The sequence below is a fragment of the Canis aureus genome, chromosome 3 (genome assembly GCF_053574225.1).
Source record: "Canis aureus isolate CA01 chromosome 3, VMU_Caureus_v.1.0, whole genome shotgun sequence".
In the NCBI taxonomy this organism is placed as follows: Eukaryota; Metazoa; Chordata; class Mammalia; order Carnivora; family Canidae; genus Canis; species Canis aureus.
In genome coordinates, this window is record NC_135613.1 from 11,375,531 (window position 1) to 11,393,667 (window position 18,137).

The following is an 18,137-nucleotide window of genomic DNA, read 5'->3' on the forward strand; positions in this document are numbered from 1 at the left end:
CTGTGGTTTTGCCTATTTGTTACCTGTTTTCTTTTTTTTTTTTTTGTTATTTTTTTTGTTGTTGTTACCTGTTTTCAATCTCTCTCAGTTGAAGGTCCTTCATTTTTTTTTTCACCAAGTTTAATTTCCACACAGTTTTAAGAGCTATAGAACTGAAAGGAGATTTTTTTCATTAAAAATTTTTTTCCCTCCCCCAGGGAAGGATACTTTTAAAGGCATTTGAGACATTTGGGAACTACAGTGTTATACTTCAATCTGTCTTGTCTACCTCTTCTCTTTCCTTGGGTTCCCACTGAATTCCTTTGATGTGTGTAGATTGAATTTGTGTGATGGGAGAGTTTGAGCTACTCTGTTGAAAGAAAACCAATGACCACAAAACCCTGCTGAGCTGGTTCTTCTCCTAAAGCAGGCATGAGTTTCAAATTAGTTCTCTGTGTTGCCTAATTCCTCATTTGTGATTTTTCTAGACCTCTGGTACAGACAGCGGGATGTTCAGACAACTATCCCAACTCTTTTTTGAAGTTAAGGAATCAGACCAAAGAGAAGTTCTAGCATTTTGGGAAACCATGTGTGTCATAACAAGAGGAATAGGTGTGTTCTTTTTTTTTTTTTCTTCAAACTGTCATGTCTTTTTACTTTTATCACTCAGCATGTAAAAGTGTCATTTTAGGAAAGAACTTTATCTTTGAATGCCAATGGCAGAAATAACAATTAATCTCAAGTATATGTTGAAATTCTAGAAATAATTTGCAGATTTATCTTTCCCAAGAAATGTGTTGGTGCCTACCATTAGATTCCTTTTTTTAAAAGACCTTATTTACTTATTTTGACAGAAAGAGAGCGAGAGAGCACAAGCAGGGGGAGCAGAGGGAGAGGGTTCCCAGCTGAGCAAGGAGCAGATTCAGGGCTCCATCCCAGGACTCTGAGATCTTGACCTAGCAGAAGGCAGATACTTAACCGGCTGAGCCACCCAGGTGCCCCTAGATTATTTTTCAAAAGCTTTTCTAGATGTCCAAACATAGAAATGTGCAGTTTTCAAGCTTCTGCTTTACCTGCTTCTCTGAGCAATTCTCTGTCCTTATTTCCACACGCTTTTAATGTTATGTGCCCACTACAGATTCCAATGGGGATCTCCCTTTCAAATTCATTAATATTTTATTTGCAGGGAGGTCTTGGAATTTCTCCATAAGTGACTAATATATCCTTTGGGGGGAGGAATCTTGATCTGTTGTCTACTTCCTCAGACACTTGCCAAAAGCTCTCATTTTTATCAGAAACTTCCTGTAGAACTCTGAAAAGTTGCAGTCAGAAGACTGATGATTGGAATAAACCGAAGGAAACCTAACTCTGAATTGTAAGAGTCCTATCTGGGGAACTGGGCCACAGAGAAGGAAGTTCATTTAGGCCACTGCTGAGCAGCCAGGAATTCCTTACAGGGGCCTCGTAAATGAGTAAAGTAGATATGGAAAAACTAATGCCCCCATGACATTGATAACTCATTCTCTGTCAAACTGGCTCAGCAAGGTTAGTGGAGAGCTGCTGTGCCTTGTGGTGAAATCATCATGTTCACCTCTGCCTTCAAAGCTGATTGCCTTCGGGTCAACCTGCAACTTGTTGTCAATCGCCTAAAGCTCCTGGAAAAAAGAAAAAGTGAGTAAATACTCCAGACAGCACAGCAAGCTGCCTCTCATCACTGAGCACTACCCTCCCTCACCCCATAGATCTCCTAAGACATTACTTAGCAATTTTGGAATTCAAAGGAATGTGCCTGACTTGTGGAAATGATGATTATGGTGATCAAATCACTTGAAAGTTTGCAAAGATTGTTCTGTGTCTTGATTGTATCAATATCAGTATTTTGGTTTTGCAAGATATGACCCTTGCCAAAAACTAAGCAAGGGGTACTATGGATCTTTCTGATTTACCTCTTACAAACTGCACTTGAATCTACAATTATCTCAAAATAAAAAGTTTAATTTAAAAAGAAGTTTCCAAAGATTTAAAATGCAAAACAATGTCCAGATTACTGGACTGTTCTTCACCAAAGCAGAGAACTTTATCTAGTCAAGCTTTTTCAAATGTGCAGGAGCTATTAAGTTTGAGCTGCTGGGCAAATTTTTCTCAAGGGCTTCCTTACCTTTTTTCAACCCCCCCCCCCAAAAGAGAAGCTATTTCTTCTATCAGGTGACAGCTCAAGTAGTATTACACCCATGAGTGGGGGTAGTAACTGACAAATGTCTTTTCTTTAAATACAGCTTATTTTCTGTTGCCTCTTGCTTTTTCCTCATTTCAATGGGTTACATGAGCTGTTAACCCTTAATAAACTGAAAAATCGATGATCTCTGATTATGAGGAGGGTAAAATAAATACTGCATGTGCATGCAGTTTTCTGAGTGCTCCATAAATAGCAGTATTTACTATTGAATTACTATAATCTCTTGATAGAGAGGCAGCTGTTACTTAAACTTCCAAAACTGATTTTTGGGCATTCTTTAGAAAATAGGGGCTTAAAGAAGAAACCTTAGGCAAATAAAATTTAGGCAAACCCATTGGTACCCATCATTGTTACCATGAACAATGATGATGGCATTGATGGTGTAGATAGAACTTGTGATTTTTTTTTTTAAGAACTTGTGAACTTTAGTGGCAAAAAAAAAAAAAAAAAAAAAAACTTGTGAACTTTAAACTGCATGCCCATGCGTCCTTTTAGTTGTAACATAAACTATAACCCGGGCACAACATAAATGTTTGCTAATATTTGTAGCTATGTAACAACAGTCCAGTATTAATCTGAAACAAGCCCACTTCTACTATAATTTCTTTTCCCTATGATGTCTAGAGCAGAGAACATTTTCCTACTTTGGAGTTGTTAAGCAACCTTTTGAGAACTGAGTTTTGTGTTTATTTCAGATTCAAAAGTAGTCCCATGTCAAGATTTGCTTGCAATGACAGAGTAACTCTGTTCATGATTAGAAAGTGATCATAAAAAAAAAATAAAAAAAGAAAGTGATCATAACTTGGTGAATAGACAGGTTACATATTGGAGGCTCAAGTTCTCCTGACTTGTGGAACACCTGTTTCCCGAGGCTCAGTCATCAGGTACACAACACAAGGTGCTAAGACTTATCTCAGTGGATTGGCCTGGGACAGGTTACATTTGTTACCTCCCCAGCATGACTCTATGTGTTCATTTTATTGGCATAATATGGTGAAAAAGCATAAGAACTTGCATCCTAAAGATTTGGCTTTGTTCTAATTCAGTTACTCCTAACTGCATGACCACGAGCAAGCCATTTAACCTCTCAGTACCTCAATTTTCTCAGCTATAAAATGCAAATAACAAATGCACCACACACAGTATTACAGGGATCAAATGGAACTGTATATATGAAAACAGTTTTTTATTTTTTATTTTATTTTTTTAAAATTTTATTTTTAACTAATCTCTACCACCCAACATGCGGCTCGAACTCACAACCCTGAGATCAAGAGTTGCATGATCCACCAACTGAACCAGCCAGACATCCCTGGGGACAGTTTTTTAAATGCAAAGGACTTCATGCGTTCTTCTTTTTTATTTTTTTTTTTAATTTAATTTATTCATGAGAGACACAGAGAGAGAGAGGCAGAGACACAGGCAGAGGGAGAAGCAGGCTCCATGCAGGGAGCCCGATGTGGGACTTGATCCTGGGACTTCAGGATCATGGCCTGGGCCAAAGGCAGGTGCTAAACCGCTGAGCCATCCAGGGATCCCCGTTCTTCTTTTTAAAATAATCTTTTTATTATGTGGATATGTGAGTGGCTCAGTCACTTAAGGATCTGACTTCAGCTAAGGTCAGGATCTTAGGGTTCTGGGATTGAGCCCCATTTAGGGCTCTGCACTTAGTAGTACACTCAGTGGGGAGTCTGGTTGTCCCTTTGCCCCATCCCTACTCGTGCTCTCTCTCCAATAAATAAATAAATAAATAAATAAATAAATAAATAAATAAAATTTAAAAATCTTTAAATAACTCTTTTGCTATAAAAATAATTAAATGTTCACTACAGAACATTTTAGAAAAGCAGGATAAGCTGAAAGGATAAAACAAAGCACCCCCTTAAAGCAATAGTTCTTAGGCTTCAATAGGTGTTAGAATTGGAGGGCTTATTCAAACACAGATCACTGGGCTCACTTCCAGATTTTCTCATTCAGAATTTCTGAGGTGGGCCCCAAGAATATGCATTTCTAACAGGTTCCGAGGTGATGCTGGTGTTGCTGATCTGGGGATGACACTTTAAGAACCACTGACCTATTATATAATACTTTTTTAAAAAATATATGCACATATGGTTTACATTTTGTATTGTTTTTGTAAAAACAGTTTTACCTTATCACATAACCTGCCTTTTTTATTCAACGAACTCCGCTTCGTACATGCATTTTTCTATAAATGTGCTTTGTGCTGCAGCTGAGCAGTCCCAGAAAACAAGAAAAGAGATTGTTGACCATCTAGCAGCTGGGAAAGATGAACAAGCTCGGATCTGAGTGGAGCACATTATCTGAGAAGACTACCTCGTGGAGGACATGGAGATCCTAGAGCTGTCCTGTGACCTGCTGCTGGCTCGGTTTAGCTTGATCTAGGCCAAAGTAAGACCTATGGAACTTGCACCATTTCTCAGGCTCATAGGGGTGAGAAGGCATCCCTGCCCTCTAGTGAGGGAGAAGGTGGGCTTTAATTTGTTGGGACCGTGCCAAAGGACATTGCCTCTAATTTTTATAGGAAGAAGTAGACTGTTTCAGTCTAAAGAGCCATTTTTAGAACCATATGGTTGTTTTTTTCCCCCCCTAAACTTGTAGAAAAGAGACAAAAAAGAATCCATAAATCACCAAATCTGGAACCAAGAATTTTGGTATATTTCTTTCAGTTTATATATGTATTTCTGTATTTTTCTATGTGTGTATAAACACATACATTGGCGCACATATAGTTATATATATTTATATGTACATATTCTAATATCAGTTAAACATTATTTGGCATTATATTTTGAACATTGTCCATAGACTATTTTTTAAAGATTTTGTTTATTTATTTGGGATGCCTGGGTGGCTCAGTGAGCATCTGCCTTCAGCTCAGGGCGTGATCCTGGGGTGCCAGGATCCAGTCCCACATTGGGCTCCCTGTAGGGAGCCTGCTTCTCCCTCTGCCTGTGTCTCTGCCTCTCCCTCTCTGTGTCTCTCATGAATAAATAAATAAGATCTTTAAAATATTTATTTGTATGAAAGATTTTACTCATTAATTTGAGAGAGAGAGAGAGAGAGAGCAGGAGTAGGGGGAAGAGGCAGAGGGAGAGGGAGAAGCAGCTTCCCCGCTGAACAGGGAGCTCCACAAGGGGGTGGATCCCAGGACCCCAGGATCATGACCTGAGTTGAAGGCATTTAACCCACTGAGCCACCCAAGTGCCCGGATGCGCTACCTTTGAAGCAGGGGTTGGGGCGAAAGAGAAGCATAAAACCCTGTGTCGCTTAACTTTGTGTTTTTCTTAGGAAACTGGATTCTGGTCTGGCCGATCTATATCTACACTAATCTGAGCAGCTCCTCACATCCATTCAGAGGTACCTGAGTTGAAAATAGTAAGTCTAATAAGTTTTCACTGCCTGTGGCACAACTATAGGTAAGGGTATCCCTAGTGCTATTTGTTTGGAATTCTGGGATTAGTTAGAGGAATCCTTTCTTCTCTCTCTCTCTTTTTTTTAAGGATTTTATTTATTTGTTCATGAGAGACAAAGAGAGAGAGAGAGAGAGAGAGAGAGAGGCAGAGACACAGGCAGAGGGAGAAGCAGGGCTTCCTGCAGGGAGCCTGATGTGGGATTCGATCCCAGAACCCCAGGATCACGATCTGAGCCAAAGACCAACATTCAACCACTGAGCTACCCAGGTGCCCTCCTTCTCTTAAAGGACAACCATAAAGGTATTTTCTTCTGTTTAACGTAATTTTTAAAAAAGACTTTATCCATTTATTCATGACAGAGAGAGAGAGAGAGGGAGAGAGAGAGAGAGGCAGAGACACAGGCAGAGGGAGAAGCAGGCTCCATGCAGGGAGCCTGACATGGGACTTGATCCCAGGTCTCCAGGATCAGGCCCCAGGCCAAAGGCAGCACTAAACCGCCGAGCCACCCGGGCTGCCCTTCTCTTCAACTTTAAGTGAAAAAATATTTTTCTTTTAATGGCAATGGTAGAAAAAAATAAATAAACCTTACCTAAAAACAAAAACAAAATCTGAAACTGGATTTCTTTTGTGTAGAGACAGAAATCATAATTTATGAGGTGTTTAGAATTAGAGTTTTTAAGTTTATCACATTTATCAGATATTTAAAAGCAAAGCAAAGCACTTGTTTTGTTGCTATTGCTGTTGTTTTGATGCTAAAAGAATGTACTTCCAGTGAGGTAAGATGAAAGTGATTTTTGCTCTTTTTTTTTTTTTTTTTTAAAGATTTTATTTATTTATTCATGATAGACACAGAGAGAGAGAGGCAGAGACACAGGCAGAGAGAGAAGCAGGCTCCATGCACCGGGAGCCTGACGTGGGATTCGATCCCGGGTCTCCAGGATCACGCCCTGGGTCAAAGGCAGGCGCTAAACCGCTGCGCCACCCAGGGATCCCGTGATTTTTGCTCTTTTGGTGGCTCTTCATCTCCAGCACATTTGCCATACATAACTTCATGAATTTCACCTTTCTTTCTTTCTTGGTGATGGTCTGCTCCAGTATCTAAGCAGGTGTGTGTAAAGTATAGCCAAGAATATGGCCAACTGTGTTGAACAAATTAGATTGGAACCATCAGTTCTCAGGTAGTACCATTCCAGAGACATATATTTTTCTAAGCCAGTAAGTCCAGGAAAAGCAAATATGAACAAACTTATGGCACATAATTTTGGCAGACTGAAAGATATTTAGAAATAAGTTTCGCATTGGAGGTAGAGCAACTTGGATAAAGATTTTGGACTAGGGGACTCAGATACTTATCAAAAAGCTAGTCTCAAGCAAGCTGAGATGGTTTCTTTATGAAGAAAGCATCCATTTTCCCAAATGTAACTGGCCTGTTAATATGAAGGAAGTTAATATACTTGGAAGCTTCAACTTTGGAACATTTTACATCGTGACCACACGCATAGAATTCAGGACTGACGTTCAGCTGAGACACAGATATCTAGCTACAGTGTTGTTTCATGCTTGTGGACATTCTCAGCCTTCAAGGTATCAATTCTGGTTGGATGGTGCCTTACTGTACTGGTGGTTAAGTATGTTGAATACCACCTCTGACTTAATTCAAATACTTACAAAATTAGACTTCTCAATTCAAAATATTTTTTCTTATGCTTATTTTCTTCCCCTTATTTTACTTGGCTTGAGGTTCTTTCTTCCCAGGATAGGGCTGACTTATATATAAACTAAACTCTTTTTGCTTCAGAGTTTGTAGAGATGTGTGTGACCAAATCTGTTATGTTCTTTATCTTGCAGCTAATGTGTAAAAATTTTTAAAGGTTTTATTTATTTATTCATGAGAGACACACAGAAAGAGGCAGAGACACAGGCAGAGGGAGAAGCAGGCTCCCCACAGGGAGCATGATGTGGGACTCGATCCCAGGACCCCAGGATCATGTCCTGAGCCAAAGGCAGACACTCAACAACTGAGCCACCCTAGTGCCCCAGCTACTGTATAAGTTAAATGTGAACACTCTACCCCAGGTGCTAGTGGAAAAATACCTGATAGAAATTCCTAAGAACTATAATGTGCCATATAAACCCGAGGCAACCACTATGGTGAGTACTTTCAAGAAGGAAGACTTGACTTTAAAGCTGAGAATTTTTTGTGCACCAAGATATTTTTTTCTCTGCTTAGGAATGTGGCTTCCAGAGTAGCTCTGGCAGGATTGTAAAGCAGGTGACATTTGCACCTTTTCTTCACCTACATACTTTTCCTAACAGAGCTTGACTTCTGCTGTCACATGACCCTTCTAAGCTGGTAACAACAACGTAGAAAACAAAGATGAAGATATCTGAAGTGTTATGTATTTAGAAGTGTGTAAAAAAAAACACACACATACATGAAGAAGTGTATAAACATTTTTAGTTCTTAAGACCTCAATTTTATCCCAGGGATAATTTGCATTTTAATAAAGAGCTCTTGGAATAAAAGCTGCAAGATCCTAGGGTGTAAGGCACTTTCTCTTTTGGTGTTGGTTGAGAGTATGGGTTCAGTAGTGAGATGGCCCATATTCAGATCATAGATTCACCATTTGTTAACCGTGAGACCTCAGGCAAGTGAATTACCCCTTCAAAGACTCAGTCCTCTGAACTTTAATAAAGGGGATAATAATAGTTAATAATTATTACCAAGACTCATAAGTTTATTGAGATGATTAAGTGAGCTAATATGAAAAAAAAAATAAATGAGTTTATATGAATAAGGAAGTTAAATGCAATACGTGGCACGTAGCCAATGTAATCCAGTTTTGCTTTCATCGTCATCACTGAGAATGATTTAAACTTCCAAAAGGTGGTCATGGAGTGTTTCGGGGCAAGAAAGATATGCCCCTAATACCTTCGAACTGCTGAAGTGGCATGTACCATGTTGGATTATGGTTAAGGGGCACACTTTTCTGATGCTTTGCTCCTTGGTGGTTATCTGATCGGGACTCTTTTACTTTCTCTCTTTTTGCTCTCTCGCTTCCAAAGAGTTCTATGGTTTGTTTGAAAGAGGACACTTTATAAAACTTTAGACAACACAGAAAGGGATTTGAAGAAGTAAAAGCCACATGAAATGCCATGAGAGATGTACCCAAGAGGTCAATCTCTAGACTTGTTCTCTTTCTTCTCTCTTCTTTAGGTGATTTCATCCTACCTCATGGTTTACAATCCCATCTTTAGGGTGAGGGCTTCCACATGTATATTACTAGCTAAGACCTCTAGCTTGATATGAACTCCAAGCTAAGATAGCCACTCACCTTCTTGACATCTTTACCTGGATGTTTCGGAGACATCTCAAACTTAACATGTCCAAAGGTTCTCTCACCCCTTCAAGGACCTACTCATTCTATAGTTCATGGCAATTTCATGCTAGGGCAAAATCTTTATATTTTCCTTGACTCTACCCCTTCTCCCTACCCATAGCCACTGACCAATCTTCAGCAAATCTGTAAAGTAACCAGTCTACCTTCTAAATCTATCCAGAATCCTACTACTTCTCACCACTTCCACTCACAGCACATCTATCTAATCTACAATAATCTCTTGCCTGGATGACTGCAATAGCCTCTTAACTGGTTTTCCTGCCTCTGCTCCTCTTCCTATTAACTGAGGTTCAATATAGTAGAGACCTGGTTAGTACCTAAGTCAGATCATGTCACTCTTATGCATTTAAAGCCTTTCCTTTGGCTTTAAGATATTTATTATTTATTTATTTATTTTAATTATTTTATTTAAGAATGAGAGCATGAGTTGGGAGGGAGAGGCAGAGGGAGAAGGAGAAGCAGACTCTTGGCTGAGCCAGATTTGGGGTGGGGCTCAATCCCAGGACCCTGAGATGCTGCCCTGAGCTGAAGTCAGATGCTTAACTGACTGAGTCACCCAGGTGCCACTGTCAATTGGCTTTTTATTTCACTTAGAATGACAGGCAGCAACTTTCTTCTCATCAAGGAGGCTGCCCACATGCACTCTCACCTCTTCTCACTGACCTCTTTCTTTCTACTCTCCCTCTTATTTACTCTGCCTCAGCCACACCGGCCTCCTTGTGCTTCTTCAAACACGCATGCTGGTTCCCACCTCAGGACCTTTGTACTTTCAGTACTCTGTGTTCTCTGGCTAATCGGCCCCATCTCTCCCTCACTTCCTTCAGGTCTGTACTTACATGTTCTCTTCTCTGGAAGTCACTTCCTAGCTACCTTCTCTGAAATGTCACCTCTTCCCTCTTCTCTGCTTTATGTTTTTTCTCTATTGCTTTTATCTCTGACGTACTGTACAGTTCACTTAGTGATCTTGTTTATTATCTGTTTCTTCCACGGGGATATCAGTTGTATGTGGACAGAAACTCTTGTCTGTTTTGTTCACTGTAGCATCCTTAGCACTGTACTGACTTTACAGTAAGTGGCCAATAGATTCTGTCAAGCAAATTAATAAATCCGGAGTTTACCACTGCTAAAGTTTGATAAACTCTCTCGTAGACCTATCTATACATATTTATGTGTAGCTCTTAATCATTGATGTACCACAGGGTCTGATCTCATAGGCACTCAAAATATAGTTATTGGAAGAGAGAGAAAGAAGAAGCTTGTGGGGGACACCTGGGTGCTCAGCGGTTGAGTGTCTGCCTTCGGCCCAGGGCATGATCCCGGAGTCTGGGAATCAGGTCCCACGTCGGGCTCCCTGCGTGGAGCCTGCTTCTCCCTCTGCCTGTGTCTCTGCCTCTCTCTGTGTCTCTCATGAATAAATAAAATCTTAAAAAGAAAAAAAGAAGCTTGTGGGCCAGAAGCTTGAAGGTTGCTTTAACTGTCATTGACTTACACTGGAGTCTAAGCTTCATGAAGGCAGGAATCACGTCTCTTTGCTCATGGGAGCGCCTGGGTGGCTAGGTTGGTTGGGTGTCTCCCTTTGACACAGGGCATGATCTCAGGGTCCTGGGATTGAGCTCTACCTCCAGGGGGCTCCCTGCTCGTTGGGGAGTCTGCTCCTCCCCCTAGTCTGTGCTCTCTCATGTACTCTCTCTCTCTCTCTCAAATGAATAAACAAAAAACTTTAAAAATTAATTAATTAATTAATTAACTAACAGACATGTGTTATACCCTTCAAAAAAAAAGAATTTTTGCATGTAGTGGGTATGCAATAAGCAAATGTGTGATAAAATGAGAATGTAATATGATTCTTACCCTCTTGCCTCAGGCTGAAGCACCAACAGACCTGGTCAGTATTGAATTTACTGAGGATATCAAGAATGGTGCTCTTGGAGAACAGGTGGAACTGGTTTGATCCACTTCGGGCATCACCAGTCTCTGTACCGGGGCCCTTTCCTATGAGATCCCTAGCACCTTGTTTCTCATGCCTTCCTACTGAAAGAAAGGTCAGTACAGAAAGAGAAACTGAATCTGGAATGATACTACAAGTAGTGGTAGTGTATATTTCTGTGAGCTTTTTGAACAGTACAGTAATCTCTGTGAAGTTTTGTAAACCTGGGGGGCATATTTACAGTCATTTAACTGACATTTGATGTGTTTTTATGCTGAACTCATGAGAAATGGGCCTATAGTCTTTTATCAACCTCCTGACAATACCGCAATATGGACAGCAAGGAACATTTTTATGAGCTGGACAAATCTGAAAGCCTTTAACATACAGTGACTTAGACTTATGTTTCAATATTAATTTATTTGTAGTGAAAACACTTTACTCTCTTGTTGAAAATAATATAAAAATCTCAATAGTTTGTATACATAAATCTGGAGAAGTCAAATAAATAAAAGTTAAAGAGCCATAGACATTAATTTTCTTTATTCTCTATTCCTTCTCTATGAAGTAAAGAGAAATTGTTTTATTCTTTTTACCTTGGTAGGCATTTCTGGACCATGAAACTCTTTTTTTTAAGATTTTCTATTTTAGGGGTGCCTGGGTGGCTCAGTTGGTTAAGCATCTGCGTTCAGCTCAGGTCATGATTCCAGGGTCCTGGGATCAAGCCCCACATTGGGCTACCTGTTCAGCGGGGCATCTGTTTCTCTTCTCTCCCTCTGCCCCTCCCCAGTGTACATTCTCTCCCTCAAATAAATTAAAATCTTTTAAAAAAAGATTTTATATTTCAACATAATTTAACCCTGATTTTCCTTGTTGAAATTATTTGAACCACACGTTGTGTATTGCTCAGCTTCCAGTCTTGGAATGCAAGTCCTCTGATTTAAAATAAAAAAGAGTGATAATCTCTAGCTCCATCCATGTCACTGCAAATGGCAAGATTTCATTCCTTTTATGACTGAATAATATTCCAGTGTGTGTGTGTGTTTATATATATATATATATATATATAAAATCTTCTTTATCCATTCATCAGTTGATGGACACTGGGGCTGCTTCTATATCTTGGTGTTGTAAATAATGCTGCTATAAGTCATTCAGAGAAAGACAAATACCATGTGACTTCACTCATATGTGGAATTTATGAAAAAAAATTAGCAGAAGGAAAAAAGAAGAGAGAGACAAACCAAAAAACACTCCTTTTTTTTAAAGAGATGTATTTATTTATTTATTTATTTATTTATTTATTTATTTATTAGAGAGAGAGTGAGGGCACAAGCAGGAGGAGAGGCAGAGGGAGGATCAGACTCCCCACAAAGCAGACAGCTCCACGCAGGGGTTTGATCCCAGGTCTCAGCGATTACAGCCTAAGCTGAAGGTAGATAGATGCTCAACTGACTGAGCCTCCCAGGCACCCCAAGAAATGGACTTTTAAAAAATATTTTATTTATTTATTCATGAGAGACACAGAGAAAGAGGCAGATACATAGGCAGAGGGAGAAGCAGGCTCCATGTAGGGAGCCCGATGTGGGACTCTATCCTGGGACTCCAGGATCACGCCTTGAGCTGAAGGCAGATGCTCAACTGCTGAGCCACACAGATGTCCCAAGAAACAGACTTTTAACAATAGAGAACAAACTGTTGGTTATCAGAGGGAAGATAAGGGGGATGGGTGAAATAAGTGATGAGGATTAAGGAGTGCACTTGTGATGAGCCCTGGGTGATGTATGGAAGTGTTGAATCACTACATTGTATACCTGAAACTAATATAACACTGTATAAAATTAACTGGAATTAAAACAAAAAATGGGACTCCTGGGTGGCTCAGCGGTTGAGCATCTGTCTTTGGCCCAGGGTATGGTCCTGGAGTCCTGGGATTGAGTTCCACATAGGGCTCCCTGCACGGAGCCTGCTTCTCTCTCTGCCTATGTCTCTGCATCTCCTTCTCTCTCTCTGTGTCTCTCATGAATAAATAAATAAAATCTTTAAAAAAAACTTTAAAAATGAGAAAGAAAACTTAATTATGGAAAATTTAAAAATATAGAAAATTAGAATAATACAATGAACTTCCATATACCCGTCAGTTTTAACAGTTGTCAACATTCTGCTTCTTTTATTTCTTTTCTCTTTCTCTCTTCCTGACACTTGTTTTGGTAGAGAAGAAGGAATTTAATTTTTTTTAAATTTTTATTTATTTATGATAGTCACAGAGAGAGAGAGAGGCGCAGAGACACAGGCAGAGGGAGAAGCAGGCTCCATGCACCGGGAGCCCGATGTGGGATTCGATCCCGGGTCTCCAGGATCACGCCCTGGGCCAAAGGCAAGCGCCAAACCGCTGCGCCACCCAGGGATCCCGAGAAGAAGGAATTTAAAGCAAATTTCAGACATATAATTTCACCTGTAAATACTTCAGTGTATATTTCTAACACATACCTTTTGTTTTTATAATATAAAACAATGCCATTATGATGCCCAATACAATGAAAAATAGTTCCTTAGTATTATATAATACTTGATCCACATTATATTTTGCTGATTGTCTCAAAAATGCATTTTTACAGTTATTTTGTTGAAATCAAGATCCAAAAAGATCTACACATTTTATTTGGTTGATATATTTTTTCATCTTTTCATCCTAACACTTTCTTCTTCCTGGCTTGTCCTTTTCTCCTTGCCATTTATTTGATGGAGAAAAAGCCTAGTGACTTTATTAAACTGAATCATCTTTCACAAGTAGCATCTCCAAGCTTAAAGATAAAAGATTTCCCAATTCTTGTAGGAGACCACAGGTGACATAAGAAGCAAAACTCATAGCCACTCCTAAAGCTAATTTCCAGAAGGCATAAAAAGAAAAAATCACCTTCAGAAGAATGAAGCTTGACTGTGATAAAGTTATTTTTATGAAATATTTATTGAAAACTTACTATGAAAAAATATGTTTGGAACTCCAACCATATCCCAGTGATCTTTTTTTCTTTCAGAGTAACTCCTATAAGAAGAACGATTTAGGGATCCCTGGGTGGCGCAGCGGTTTAGCGCCTGCCTTTGGCCCGGGGCGTGATCCTGGAGACCCAGGATCGAATCCCACGTCGGGCTCCTGGTGCATGGAGCCTGCTTCTCCCTCTGCCTATGTCTCTGCTTCTCTCTCTCTCTGTGTGACTATCATAAATAAATAAAAAAATTAAAAAAAAAAAAAAAGAAGAACGATTTGCTTCCTTCACTGGTTCCTAGAAAGTATGGGGAATTCTCGTAGAAACTGGAATTGCTTAGTATTTGTTGAAGTTTTCCAGTTGTTATAAGACAATTCTTCAGGGTGCCTGGGTGGCTCAGAGAGTTAAGGGTTTGACCCTTGGTCCCAGCTCAGGTCTTGATCTCAGAGTTGTAAGTGTAAGCCCCATTTGAAACTCACTTGAAACTATGGAGGAAAAGACTGTTCCTCCATAGGTGAGAGAAGGTTATTACTGATTCACTAGAAGTACAGTGGGTTCCTTTATAATAGCTAACAGTTTTCAAACTGGATGTGGATCTCAGAGAGATCTTTAGCACAAAGAAGTTTTAAAACCACTACCACACTGGATCATAATGGCACATAGTTTGAAAAAGTGTGCCTTTTTAAAGAGTCCAGATTGTCCTTGAAGTAAGGGCCAAAAAGATTTTACCACTACCACCATTTGCATGATAGAAGAGTTATGTCGTTCGCCAGCCAGATTATATGCTGCACTCTCAAAAGTCATAATAGCCTACTGTCTTTGAGGCTGGGATTTCTTTCTGGAAGACTGTATTATTGTGACTTTTAATTATATGTATTGAAATGAACAGGTCCAGGGACGCCTGGGTGGCTCAGCAGTTGAGCGTCTTCCTTTGGCTCAAGGCATGATCCCGGAATTCGGGATCAAGTCCTGCATCGGGCTCCTTGCAGGAAACCTGCTTCTCCCTCTGCCTGTGTCTCTGCCTCTCTCTTTCTCTGTGTCTCTCATGAATAAAGAAATAAAATCTTTAAAAACAAAATGAAATGAACAGGTCCAAGACTCAACCCCCCAACTTTTCCAAAGCCAGAATCAAGATCCAAGATTGGTTTTGATAACTTTATGCTACCTGATTTGCCCAATATAAACCCTTAAGTGAGCCTATCCATTGACCCTTATGGTTCTGAGGAAGTCGATTTTGAAGATTTTAACCGGAGACTTGAAATGCTGAAGAAAACCACATAATTCCTTGGTCTTGGATTGGGCAATTAATTGGGAATCAGAGCTATTCAGCACAAATTTTAATATGGCTACACATGTGTGGGTCTGAAGTTTTCTCATTTACAATCCCTCCCATCTCTTAAAGTCTATGGTTCTCTGTCCGTAATAATGTGTGTGTGTGTCTGTACATACACATAAAATTATTCCTGTCTTTTAAAATTTATAAATCTTAGGGGCGCCTGGTTGACTCAGTTGGTTAAACATCTGCCTTCAGTTCAGGTCATGATCCCAGGGTCCTAGGATCCAGCCCAACATGGGCCTCCCTGCTCAGCAGAGAGCCTGCTTCTCCCTTTCCCTCTGCCCCTCCCCCTCCCCCACCTCATACTCTCTCCCTCACTCTCTCTTTCAAATAAATAAAGTCTTTAAAAATTTTTTAAATATTAGATGAAGATTCCTGACCTAAAAATTTTTATTAATTATAGTCAATAAATTGTTTTCTCCTGGGTCCTTATTTCTTTCATAAGTATCACTTTTCTCAGGGAGGCAGAATGGTGTGTATTTAAACCCTACCCACTTATTAACTGTAAGATTTTTGGTAAATGGTACCTCCTGTTGGATGTGAATAAGAGAGCAAGGAAACTAGAGAAATATGTATCTTTTTAAAAATGAGTATTTTGGGGGTGCCTGGGTGGCCCAGTTGGTTAAGCGTCCGGCTCTTGGTTTTGGCCCAGGTCATGATCTCAGGGTCGTGCGATTGAGTACAGAGCCCAACACTGAGTCTACTTGTCCCTCTCACTCTGCTCCTCTACCCACCTCTAGAATAAATAAATAAATAAATACATAAATACATAAATAAATAAATAAAATATTTTTTAAAATGAGTATTTTAGGGATGCCTGAGTGGCTCAGCAGTTGGATGCCTGCCTTTGGCCCAGGGCATGATCCTGGATTCATGGGTTCGAGTCCCACATTAGGCTCCTTGCATGGAGCCTGCATCTTCCTCTGCCTGTGTCTCTGCCTCTCTCTGTGTCTCTCATGAACAAATAAATGAAATCTTTACAAAAAATAAATAAACAAAAATGAATATTTTAAAGAAAGAATGAGTAAGCACAGAGTGAATGAGAGGTGTTGTTAGGAAATCCTTGGAATCTGGTATGTCTGGGCTCTGCCACTTACTAGCTGTGAGCCTCTTTTTTCTTACCTGTAAAATGGAGACAATAATGAGAATGAAAAGAAATAATGTATGTAAAGCTCTTTAGCACTTAGTACGTACTCAATAGATATTAGTTTCCTTTTCAGTTTCTATTTGCTAAGTTCTAGTGGGCTAAATATTAGTGACTCTATGAGATTGGATAAAGGAGAGGCTGAGAAAACTAGATGGTCAGATTAATTATTTTGTTTCTTGTACAGCTGCTTTTGTTTTTAGCAGGCTGTATGCCCAATGCAGGGCTCCAGCTCACTCCCGAGCTGAGATCAAAAGTTTGATGCTTAACCAACTGAACCACAGGCACCCTTGTTTTTCTTTCTTTCTTTCTTTCTTTCTTTCTTTCTTTCTTTCTTTCTTTCTTTCTTCTCTTTCTTTTTTAAGATTTTATTTATTCATGAGAGACACACAGAGAGAGAGGCAGAGACATAGCAGAGGGGGAAGTAGGCTCCTCAAAGGGAGCCCAATGTGAGACTTGATCCCAGGACCCAAGATCATGACCTGAGGCAGATATTGAACCACTGAGCTACCCAGGCGTCCTTATTTTTTTTTTTTAAGATTTTATTTATTTATTCATAGAGACACAGAGAGGGAGGCAGAGACAGGCAGAGGGAGAAGCAGGCACCATACAGAGAAGAGAGCCTGACGTGGGACTCGATCCCGGGCCTCCAGGATCACGCCCTGGGCTGCAGGCGGCACTAAACCGCTGCGCCACTGGGGCTACCCTTTATTTTTCTTTTTAATAGCCTTTATGTTGTAGAGCAGTTTTAGGTTCTCAGCAAAATGCCAAATTAATTTTTAAAAAGATTTTATTTATTTTTTTGAGAGAAAGAGAGCATGAGTGAGATGGGGGAGGGGTGAAGGAGTGGGAAGGGGAGAGGGACAAGCAGCTTTCCCGCTGAGCTTGGAGCCCACTGCAGGGCTCCATCCTGAGACACTGAGATCATGACCTGGTCAGCTGGCTGAGCCAGGTGCCCCTAAATTAATTTTTATTTTATTTTATTAAAGATTTATTTATTCATTTGAGAGAGAGAGGGAGAGAGCATGAGCAGGGGGCAGCTTATTAAAGATTTATTTATTCATTTGAGAGAGAGGGGGAGAGCATGAACAGGGAGCAGGGGCAGAAGAAAAGGGAGAAACAGATTTCCTTCTGAGCATGGACCTGGACATGGGGCTTAATCCCATGACCCATGAGATCGTGATCTGAGCTGAAACCAAATCAGACACTCAACCAACTGAGCTACCCAGGTGCCCCCAAATTAATTTTTAAGTGCAGTTATTGGTTATGCAAAATCTTTATTTCAATATCCTATTTTATGTGTCTAGGAGAGTTTGCATTGCCCCTTTTATAGGTGACAAAGTGATACTTGTAAACCAACTTCTCTCTTTAAAAAAATCAGTTTGATCTTGAATGTTTCATTGTAGGATTTTCTCCTCCTCATAAAAAGCATGTTCATTCAAGGACTATGGAGTCTGAGGAAGGATTTTCCAAATCCAAGGCCAGGGACCCACTTGCACAGCAAGCTGGCTGCCTTGCCTATGGGGTATAGCGCCTCACTCTGGCACCTCTTTGGATGATCACTCCTAGATCATCCTCTGGAATATATAAGCAGTTTGGTTGAGGATTTTGGGGTGTTTCCTCAACTGGGTACCAGGACATTGCTGCGTCAATTACTGTGTATGTCTCAACACTTCTTGGATTTCACAGG

At 40.0% G+C, this 18,137-nt stretch overlaps 1 pseudogene across 1 annotated transcript; it reads left to right on the plus strand.

The window, feature by feature from the left end:
• Positions 1–841: 841 nt before the first annotated feature.
• On the plus strand, positions 842–13,026 carry LOC144308703 (IST1 homolog; annotated as a pseudogene). Its single transcript, XR_013375060.1, has 6 exons — positions 842–1,650; positions 4,449–4,627; positions 5,528–5,618; positions 6,748–6,830; positions 7,693–7,803; positions 10,918–13,026. The product of XR_013375060.1 is annotated as an IST1 homolog (transcript).
• The last annotated feature ends 5,111 nt before the right edge of the window (positions 13,027–18,137 follow it).